Here is an 11,016-nt window from a genome sequence, read left to right on the forward strand (position 1 = left end):
GGTTCACGCTTGAGCTGGTAATGAACTGGCTGGTTTATGGGAAAACCGGCTGGGTCTGTCATAAACCGACTGGTTTATGGCTGGTTAATGGGAAATCTTAGCCCACAAATCAACCTTCAAACTGGCTGGTTTTGAATACCATGATTTGGATATGTGCTTAGTGTTGAAATATGTAACTAGGTTTGGTCTTCATAAATGTATTTGAGTCACAATGAAATGTACTTATCAAAAGAATGAAGAAAATATTTTTATTATTATTATAATGACTTATTGAAGCATGGTTTTCATGCTTGGGTCAAAGTCCCCATTGAGGACTTCTAGGATATATTCTGAGTCATTAGAGTCATTGTCCATTAAAAAAGACCCTTCTTGGGCTTTTGAATCATGTTTTTTTTTGGTTATATTTAATTCATTTATTTATTTTTGAGTAAAAAATGAATTTAGTCTCCTCCACACCAAGTCGGCCTCAAGAAGGGTAATTCGACCTCACTGGAAGGCTATATATACAAGGCAGTTTGAATTCATTTGGAGTGATTCACTCTCTCTTGCATAGTTCAATATCCTGAAGCTGGAAGCTGGGAAGTGCGAAGTTGGAAAAGAGATGGAAGGAGTATGGAGAGGAGTGCGAGATTTTGAAGGAAGATAGAAGACACCAAGATCGAAATTTTGGGCCATCTCTCTCTCACTTTTGAGGAGTATCTAGGGAGATCAAAGGTTTCTTTGTCTAGTCGAAGCTGCTGCTGCTGCTGCTACTGCTACTGGGTCAAAGCTGCTGCTGCTATTGGATCGAAGCTGCTACTAGGTCGAAGTTGATTTTGAAGGGTTATCATCTGCAAAAAGGATTGAGGGCTGACTTGGTGTGGAGGAAGTCTTTGTCTAGGTCAAAAGTCTTGGATTATCTTGAGAAACTATTGAAGGAAGAACTGTTGACTGGGTTTTCCCCTAGATAGGGGTTTTGACCTGGCTGTCCACCTACATCTGTTGTCCTTGTGTTATTGTTTTGATAATTGCTTGATGAACTAAAAGATAAAAGAAGAACATAAAGATAAAAGAATCACAAGTAATTGTCTATATAAGAAAATCTATCTATCTTTTTTATTTTCTAACACTTAGAATCTCCATGTGATCCTTAGAACCTCAACTACTAAAAATATCAATGTCTTTCATGTTGCACCAAAATAGCTCATCAGAATCATGAGCTCGAACCTTTGACATTAAAGCCTTTGAACTCTAGCTGCTAAAAATAGTAGTGTCTTCCAGAACTAATGAAAGTGGCTGTCAAATAGCTTTAATGTGAGCTGGCTCAAATCTGAGGGTTAACAAGGCCCAAAGGATTTTTGTGTTGATCTCCAAGTGCACCTTGGTATTCATGATATTAGCATCAATATTATGAAACTTAATGAGCCATCACACTTGGACAAAGAGGTGCATGTGTCTCACTGGGAAAGGTACCATTCTAGAGTTCTGTTGCTCAGTTTTAGAAGATGTGTTTTTTGATCCCTGAACTAGAACTATAGGAAGCAAGCACAACAATTTAGTTAGCTGGTCAAAAAATGACTCTACCATATCAGGCTAAATGGATTTCCCAGTTTAGGTTTGAACAAAGATTTACTGATCTTTAACAGAATTGGGGACAGTTCCTTATTAAGTAAGAAGGAAATGAGTAAATGATACCTCAATAGGCAGGGTTTACATCCCTTGCAATAGGCTACATGAACTTGGAAAGGGGATGTGCCCCTTGTCCACGGTATCGCTTGAGAGATGACCATCCTTCACCTGGGAAAAATACAGGGATCTCCTAAGCTCCCCAGGGATGCAACCAATGACCCCAACCCAAATCAAGGGATGTTCCTATTTTATTCCGTTAAAATTGTGGTATGATTGGTTTTCTGACTTCTCTAGACTGTCACATTCCCAGTGCTCATCCTTGGAAGAAAAGAATGTTGTCTTCACAACAACTGCTAACATCCTGTTGTATTTTGTTAGACAGACTCGAAAAAAACTGCATTATTTCTCTAATATCCAGTTAAAATAATATCTTGTGGACTATAGCGCTCGATGTGTGTCCTCAATTGTAGAGTAAAACTTACATAAAAAATCTAAGGCAAAAAAGTCAATGGTTTATTTGCTCAACCCTTTACACTCTTTGGGGCATACATAACTTGAAAATAAAGCCTTCATTGGGCACGTACCCAATAGGAAACCAACAAATGCATACATATCTATTTTTTTATTTAATTTATCAAGTGGGAAATCGGTAAATAGAACATAAAACCATTGCTGCCACCGAGAATCACATAGCGCTGCTGCCTAGAAAGCCCCCCTGGCCTTTAATATGATAGCACACAAACCATAGTGAGCAAGGTTACCTATGATTCTAACTGAGGTGGGTGGCATTAGCACCATGAATCCCAACCACTAAGGCTGCTCGTGACTGGTTGTAAACAGATCTGAGTTAAAAAAGGTCTATGCTTTATTTTCTTAACTCTCAACCTTGTTTGGAACATGTATAATTTGAAAATAGAGCCCAACAATCATTTTTTCCAACCATGGAGATGAAAAATGCAGCAGCATTGTTTGTCATTTGGTGAGTAGTTTGGGCCCCAATTTGGAGCTTGCGGTGCTTATTTGCTGTTGCAAGTTTTTTTTTGTTGGTTTATTTGTTTTGGTTTATGTTATCTTGTTGGTTTTCTTTTGCTTTTCTTTGGTTGTTGTTGTTGTTGTTGTTGTTTATTGTTGATTTTTACTGTTTTGGCTCCTTGTTGCTCTGGACAGTAAGCAGTGAGCAACATTTTCTTTCCGTGCCCATCCCTTTTTAGCCATGCAGGCATCATCTTCTTGTTGTGGACATTGATTGTATGCACTAGGTATCTGCATTTTGCTATGTGGGCACCATTTTGCTGCCATGGGATTCAAATTTTAGTTGTGGGCAGTTTTCTGTTGTAGGTACCATCTTCTTGCAACCGACAATAATTTTATGTAACGTACACCATTTTCTTGTTGTTGGCATTCATTTCAAGCTTGCAGAATTTTACCCACTTCCCCAGAGTCCAAGTGGGTGGCATTAGCACCATGAATCCCAACCACTAAGGCTGCTTGTGACTGGTTGTAAACAGATCTGAGTTAAAAAAGGTCTATGTTTTATTTTCTTAACTCTCAACCTTGTTTGGAACGTGTATAATTTGAAAATAGAGCCCAACAATAATTTTTTCCAACCATGGAGATGAAAAATGCAGCAGCATTGTTTGTCATTTGGTGAGTAGTTTGGGCTCCCAATTTGGAGCTTGGGGTGCTTATTTGCTGTTGCAAGTTTTTTTTTTCTTTGGTTCTTTCTTTTATTGTTGGTTTTTACTATTTTGGCTCCTTGTTGCTCTGGACAGTAAGCAGTGAGCAACATTTTCTTTCTGTGCCCATCCATTTTTAGCCATGCAGGCATCATCTTCTTGCTGCGGACATTGATTGTATGCACTAGGTATCTGCATTTTGCTATGTGGGCACCATTTTGCTGCCATGGGATTCAAATTTTAGTTGTGGGCAGTTTTGTAGGTACCATCTTCTCGCAACCGACAATAATTTTATGTAACATACACCATTGTCTTGTTGTTGGCATTCATTTCAAGCTTGCAGAATTTCACCCACTTCCCTAGAGTCCTAGATGGATGTTGGTATTAACCAGCAGCTCGAATGAGTGGATGGTAACCTCAAAGGACTTGATGGGAATGGCTCCTGTGATCTCATATCAGGATGCATCTTTGGCTGATGTTGTCAAATCAACTGAAACAAACTAACGTGCACACACACACACAAAACACCTGCACTTGGTATGCTCTATTTTTCACGGTTTGTACTTGGTAGTTCCTATACTAAAGATGATCTCCATACCTGAGATTCATTGCAAGTTTGATGTGTGTGTGTGTGTTTGTTTTGATGCATCCATGAGCTTGGTCAACTCAGTGTAATACATTAGTACTCCCAAGTGTAAATTATTGATGTACATACCTGCGCTTGGCATAGTCTATTTTGGAGGTTTGTACCGGGCACCCCATCTTTAGAAATGTCTAGTACCCAGGTACTATAATTGTTACCATACAAGAGACTCCATGCCACTTTGATGTGCATGTGTGTGTTTTGATGCACCCATGAAACTGGGGTACTAGACATTTCTGGTGCCCTGGGTGCTAGAATGTCCCCATACAAGAGACTCCATGCAACTTTGATGTGCATGTTTATGTTTTGATGCACCCATGAACCTGGGCAACTCTATGTAAATACATAAGTACTAAGTGTAAAATATTGATGTATTTTATTTGTTGCGCATGTAGGCATATATGTATGTGTGTGTAGATATCTTTGTATAAATGCGTAAAGATATATCGAATATACACCATGCCATAAAGAAAGGCATCCATACACATGCACTTCTACTTCTGTTGACCTTGATGTCAATCAACTATGGTTATATATTGACCATGTTGAAATTAACTATAGTTGAAATACGATCATGATTGATTGTAACTGACTGCTGTTAAAAGTTGTATTTAACCTTTTTTAGAGACGGATCATAATGAACTGCCGTTAAATATATTGACCATGTTGTCTTTAACTATAGTTCAAATTTGATCATGATTGATTGAAATTGATCGCTGTTAAAAGTTTTATATAACATTTGTTAGAAAAATATCATAATGAACCGCAGTTAAATTTCACACACAAATTAAATCTAACACATTATTTTGGCATCCAGGTTGATAAATCGGCTCTCTTATGCCATGGTAATTATTTTTCAGACTCAACAAGATCTGTATCTGAAGTCTGAACTCTCTAGAATGCATTTGTAGAAGATATATTACAAGGAGTAGGCAATGATACAGGAAGAAGATGACCTTTGTTTTCTTAGTGGGAATGCTCATGCTGACAAGGGTTGGCCTCCTTTTCCTCACGTTTTTAAATGTTTCTCGTGAGGAACATGCATGCACTTTTGGGCATGAATTTCTGCCTTCCTCTCTTCTTGAACTTGCAAATCTTCCTTGATGGCATCGACCTCACCTATCCCTGTCAAAATCATTAGAGACCTGCTGAAAAAGAGTGGAACGTAACTAACTCTTTAAGTTCTTGAAAGTATACTGCATGAAAGGATACTTAGGGAGGCTGATAACAGGATTATTCAGAGTTCAACCGTTTGCCGCTTGAGAATATAAATGATCTTACTCTTGATCATAGGAATTTAGATAACTGTTTCATATAAATGATGTGAACTAATAAATGGGTTTTGGAAGATGGACAACCTGAGGGAAATGTTGTTTCTTCTTAAAGCATGTGCAACTCATATTAGGCTCTGATTGAAGCAAGACCTTGTAAGCTTTAATTATATAAATTTTGTTCATAGTGATAATAATAATAGTTAAGTTATTAACTTAGTTTAAATGAATAAGTGAGATCTTAAAGACACTTTGACAACTAAGGGTTTATTCGCGTGGATTCCTAAATGTATAACCCAACTTATTCTGGCAAGTTGTGACATGGCTTGTGCAACATCGAACCATTTAGTCCGTATGGTACAACTCTTAGAACGACAAAAAGATCCTGAAAAATAGAATCCAGGTGAAAATAAATTTAGGGATCTGCACGAGAATAAGTCTTTTCTCACTGGAACCAGACTTATGAGTAGAATGAATCCCAAGAACAATGCATCCAAGCAGAACTCTTGTCCAATTTCTGGAGATTGACTAATTTGAGTCCTTCCTGTTTGAAAATGCAGTCTAAAATTTGAGAATGTTCTGCAATCTATAAGCAGAACAGTTTCAATCTTTTTTGTAATTTGGTGGTTTCCTTTCCTCAGTATTATGTGTTTGTATAGGCACATATTCCTATATGTATGCATGTGTGCATACTAAAGTGTGTGTGTATATATATATATACACCTTGTTACCAAGAAATTTGAAAATGGTATGGATATATGTACTTGTATACATCCCTGCTCTTGATCACAGTTAATTTCAGTTAAAAATTGACCATACATTACTGTGGTTAGAAACAGACTGCAAGTGAATGTAGTTAAGTTCCATTCATATCTATTTTAAATTCAATCTATGATTGTGGTGTCCCAGTGGTTAATTCATAGGAGTGAGAAAGGATTGAATGGAACCAAGCAGTAAATGCTAAATCTACAGTAAAGAGAAAGAAAAGCAGCACCAGCTAGAGAGAAAACTAACCCAAGAGCAACATGCTAGAAAGAGAAATAACCTAATCACAAGAGAGTGCAACATTTTATGGTGCCTATTGGTCAAATCACTTTTATAAAGAATGATCACAGGATTTGTGAAATCACGAATGAGAGCTATGCCTATATACAGAACTCAAGATTATGGTGTTTTACCCAAGAGTGGGTTGTTCAAATCAGCCTTAACCAAACCAAGAAATACAATCATGAATTTTGACTAGGCTGGTCTTTAGCTATGTTGAAATATTGAGTTTGGAAGGTATTTCCAGTTAAATCCCTTGAGGCTTTCTGGATTGGTTAATGGGCTTTTTACCCAAGTTTGGGGTTTTGGACCTAAAGTGGGTGGGCTTTGACCCAAGGAAAGCATTTATAATTCTAATTTAATTATTGTCAGCTTAAGGTGTCAAGTTGGCTCATGTCAGCCAGTGAGGCTAAGAGACACACCCCTTGGAAAAGTATAAATATAAAGGCAAGCAGAAAAAAGGAGCATTCCTCTTGTGAGATCAAGGCTAAAAGTGAAAAAGGAGCTACAATTGAAGCATAGTTTCAAAACTAGTGAGGCTAAGAGACACACCCCTTGGAAAAGTATAAATATAAAGGCAAACAGACAAAAGGAGCATTCCTCTTGTGAGATCAAGGCTAAAAGTGAAAAAGGAGCTACAATTGAAGCATAGTTTCAAAACTAGGTCGGTCTGACTCAGAATCAACCTAGTTGACCGAGCCATACCCTTGCCCAGACCGACTAGGTCAATTATCTGGTTTGGCGGCTGGTCCGTTACCAAATCGGTTGAGTTGGTCACCGATTCAGCCGGTTTGGTGATGGACCGGCCAGATCGATTGAGCCCGACTTAAACCGGTCAGTCTCGACGATGGGAAAAAAGGTGGGCTAGGTGGACTTGAAATCATTCTTTTTGTTCAAACTATTTCCTAGCCCCTCTACCCTTCTCCCACACCTATAAAGGTGGCCCATCTCCCTCATATTTCCTCACAACTATCTCATTGCATTTATGTGAGCATTTGTGAGGAGTTTGTGAGTAGTTGGAGTTGGTTTTTGGAGCAACATTAAGGAGGTTCTTGGGCGATCTTTGGAGCAACGTTGGTTATGTGTTTTTGTTCTGATCTCTATATATTACATGTATTGGACAATGCACTCAGTGCCGTTTTGATATAATAGCTATATTCATGAGCACTTTGATCAAGTGTTGTCTTCTCTATATTATTCTAATGCTTTGAGTTTGGAAACATGAATGAAATCTTTAAAAATATGAATTTTCATTAAAATTAAATATTTAATGTAATTTTTACAAACACTGAGTCATTGGAATCAACTAGTCTGAGTCGATACCAAGTCGAAGTTGACCCTCGACAGGTTTTGAGTCTGAGTCTAAGTTTTAAAACTATGAGTTGAAGAAGGATAGATATGTGGACAAGAGCTGATTGAGGTTGATGTAGCAACAAGCAGGGTTGGTTGAATGGTAAAGGAGCAAACAATAGGGCTAGTAAAGGGGTCGAAGGCGTAAAGGAGCTAACAGAGGGCCCAAAAAAGCTACAACAAGAGGACCATGGGCTAAAGGATCATATGCTTAGGTAAGCTGATTTGTGTTTGAGTAATCTAACGTGGGTTGGTAAAAGCCCTAGTTTGCTACAACTAAGTATTTAAAGTGTTATAGGTGTTTTTATAAGGGCAGGATGGACTTAGAGGACAAAATCTCAACCCTAGGGTATTGGTCAAAAGGACTTGACATTGTATTTGGCATTGTAGTGGGATATAAAGGGTCATTATCTCTAGTATGAGAGCTCCATGAGTTTTCCTCTTATTGGAATTGTAAGAAACAAGTTTTGGGCATAAAATATTGTGTACTATCATTGATCTAATTACTGGTATATTCCGCTCTGCAAAATTGTTTAAAGTTAGGAACTACTAGTGTGTTTATGTTTCCTAGCTAAGGCGTAGATTATACCTAGGGTTCATGGATTTCTAACATGGTGTTAGAGCTACTTCAAAGAGCAATTGGATGTGAGATGAGCACATATGTTAGATATGAGAGGGAGTTGTTTGACTAATGCAAGGAGACCGCGAGCTCAGGGGGAGATTATGCAACCCAGTGGAAGTCTAACCTTACAGGTTAAAGCGAGAGAGTGGAGTCTTCCAAGCCACGCAAGGAAAGTCATGGTGCATGTAAGGAAAGTCGTTGACCATGCAAGGAAGGCATGGTGCACACAAGGAAAAGTCATGGTACATGCAAGTAAGTCATGGACCATGCAAGGAAAAGTCATGGCACATTCAAGGAAGACGTGGTTTCAGATCAGATTCAGAAGCAGGGGGAAATGTCTTCCTCACTAAGAGGGAGTGTTGAAATATTGGTAGTTCAGAAGGTATTTTTGGTTGGAAAAGCCCTTGAGGCTTTTTGGTTTGGTTAATGGGCTTTGCATCCAAGTTTGGAGTTTTGGACCCAAAGTGAGTGGTCTTTGAACCCAATGAAAACACTTATTATTCTAATTTAATTATTGTTGGGTTATGGTGTCAAATCAAAAGGAGCATTCTTCTTGTGAAGATCAAGGCTAAAAGTGACTTAGCCAAGGCAACAAAAGTAGCTGCAACTAAAGTAGGAAAGATCCGTGGACAAGGCCAAGTTTGCTTAAGGTTTTGCTTCTTGGGAAGGGTTGGAAAGAAGTTTTGTGTAGACCACTAACAACTTGAAGTGAGGCTTCAACCAAGGAATAGGCCACATGAGGTTGTAAGAGGGTTGCAGGGCTGTTGTAGCAGCTTGCTGGGCTTAGGGAGGCATCTGCTAGCATGTGTAAGGTAGAAAAGGGAGCTGATTAAGGTTGTTGTAGTAGCCAACATGGCTAGTTGAAGGGTAAAGGAGCAAACAATAAGCTACCAAAGGGGTCAAAGGCCCAAAGGAGTTGGTAGAGTGCTCAAGAAAGCTATAGCAAGAGGACTATGGGCTAAGAATCATGCCCAAGTAGATGTTTGAGTAACCTAATGTGGGAAGATAAAAGCCCTAGTTTGCTACAACTAAGTATTTAGTGTTGTATGTGTCTTTATGAGGGCAGGAAAGGCTTAGACGACAAAGCCTTAGCCCCAGGGTATTGGTCAAAACAACTTAACATTGTATTTGGCATTGTACTGAGATATAAAGGGCCACTATCTTTGGTACGAGAGCCCCATGTGTTTTCTTATTAATGGAATGGTACGAAACAAGTTTTGGGCATAGAATATTATGTACTATCATTGATTTGATCTATGCTTGGTTTCTTCCCAGTGAATACTTTTTTAGGAGTCAAGTTATCTAGTTACTTGTGGGGACTTAGATTTTGTATATATACAGTGGTTTTTGTTGCTTCACCCCACATGAATTTTAGAAAATCTTGATCATGTAGCTTTGCTTTCATGCTTTCTTCAATGGACCGATTCTTTCATTTTGCAACTCCATTTTTCTCGGGATTGTTTGGGACTATTAGCTCCCTCTTAATCCCAAACTCCTTACAAAAGGCTATAACTTCTTTTGAAGTATATTCTCCTCCATTATGAAATCTTAATATCTTGATTCTCCTTTCTGTAAGGTTCTCTACTTTAGCTTTGAATTCTTGAAATTTGGTAAATACTTCATCCTTGGATTTCATTAAGTAAACCCAAGTTCTCCTTGAGTGGCCATCTATGAATGTTACATAGTATAGATGGCCTCCAAGTGGTTTTGGAGTCATATGACCACAAACATCGGAATGGATAAGATCCAAGATTTATTTTGACCTTGAAGCACTGCTTCCAAATTGTCTCTTGGTGCTTACCCAATGCACATCCCTTGCAAACTCCTTCACAATCTTCTTTCAATTCGGGGATGCCATTTACTATGGTATTTAGGGTTGGAAGGATTTTGTAGTGGAGATGACCAATATTCTATGCCAAAGTTCACATGGGCTAACTTCAATGTGAACCAAAGCTTGAGTGAGGGGAGTTATCAACTTATAGAGTCTTCCTTCATGAATCCCAATCATTGTAGCATCTTCTATGCTTGATTTTTTACCCCATACTACAACCTTTCCATCAATGAATGTAATTTGATCACCCTTGTCGTTGAAGAATGAAATGGAAAGTAAATTTTTGTGCAAACCTGGAACAAATAAGATATTGTTCAGATGAATGTTTCCTCTATTTTCCAGCTCAATCAAAGTTGATCCAATTCCTCTCACATGGTAGCTTTTATTATCACCAAGTTCTACAGAGTAAGAGGACTTCCCTTTCGATAATGTCTTCGATTGCTTATGTTGACCAGTAATATGCCTCGATGCTCCACTGTCAATCACCCAAATATCGTCATCTTGAAATATGCCAATAAGTGTTGAGAATAATCCTTCATCCTTTATAGATGTCCCGAACAATGCTTAGAGAAAAATAAGAGATCCCATACTTCTTTGATTCCCTTCTTGAGATGACTTGCCACCTTTGAACACTTCTTTAGGAACTTCTTCAGTGTAGTAGATATCTTCATTATGCCCTTAGCCAACCTTAGAGCTCTGATACCATGTTGAGAAATCCATAGGGCAATAGATAGGATGATTTCTCTTTTTTCTTGATAACTGCTTGTGATGTCTTTTTATTTTTTCTTGCTTATTAGTTTCTTCACTTATTATTATGTTTGTGTATCATCAAACAACTACTAAAATAAGAAGAACAATAGTAGACAAGAACATCGAATGTAGGCTTCAAGCCAGGGCCGAAACCTTTCCACTTGAGAGGAAAACCCACAATTCTATTATCTTCTTATAGATTCTTCTATTGACGAATTCCA

Source organism: Pinus tabuliformis, chromosome 6 (genome assembly GCF_031772625.1).
Source record: "Pinus tabuliformis cultivar Carrire ecotype Pingquan chromosome 6, CPIR1, whole genome shotgun sequence".
NCBI classification, from domain to species: domain Eukaryota; kingdom Viridiplantae; phylum Streptophyta; class Pinopsida; order Pinales; family Pinaceae; genus Pinus; species Pinus tabuliformis.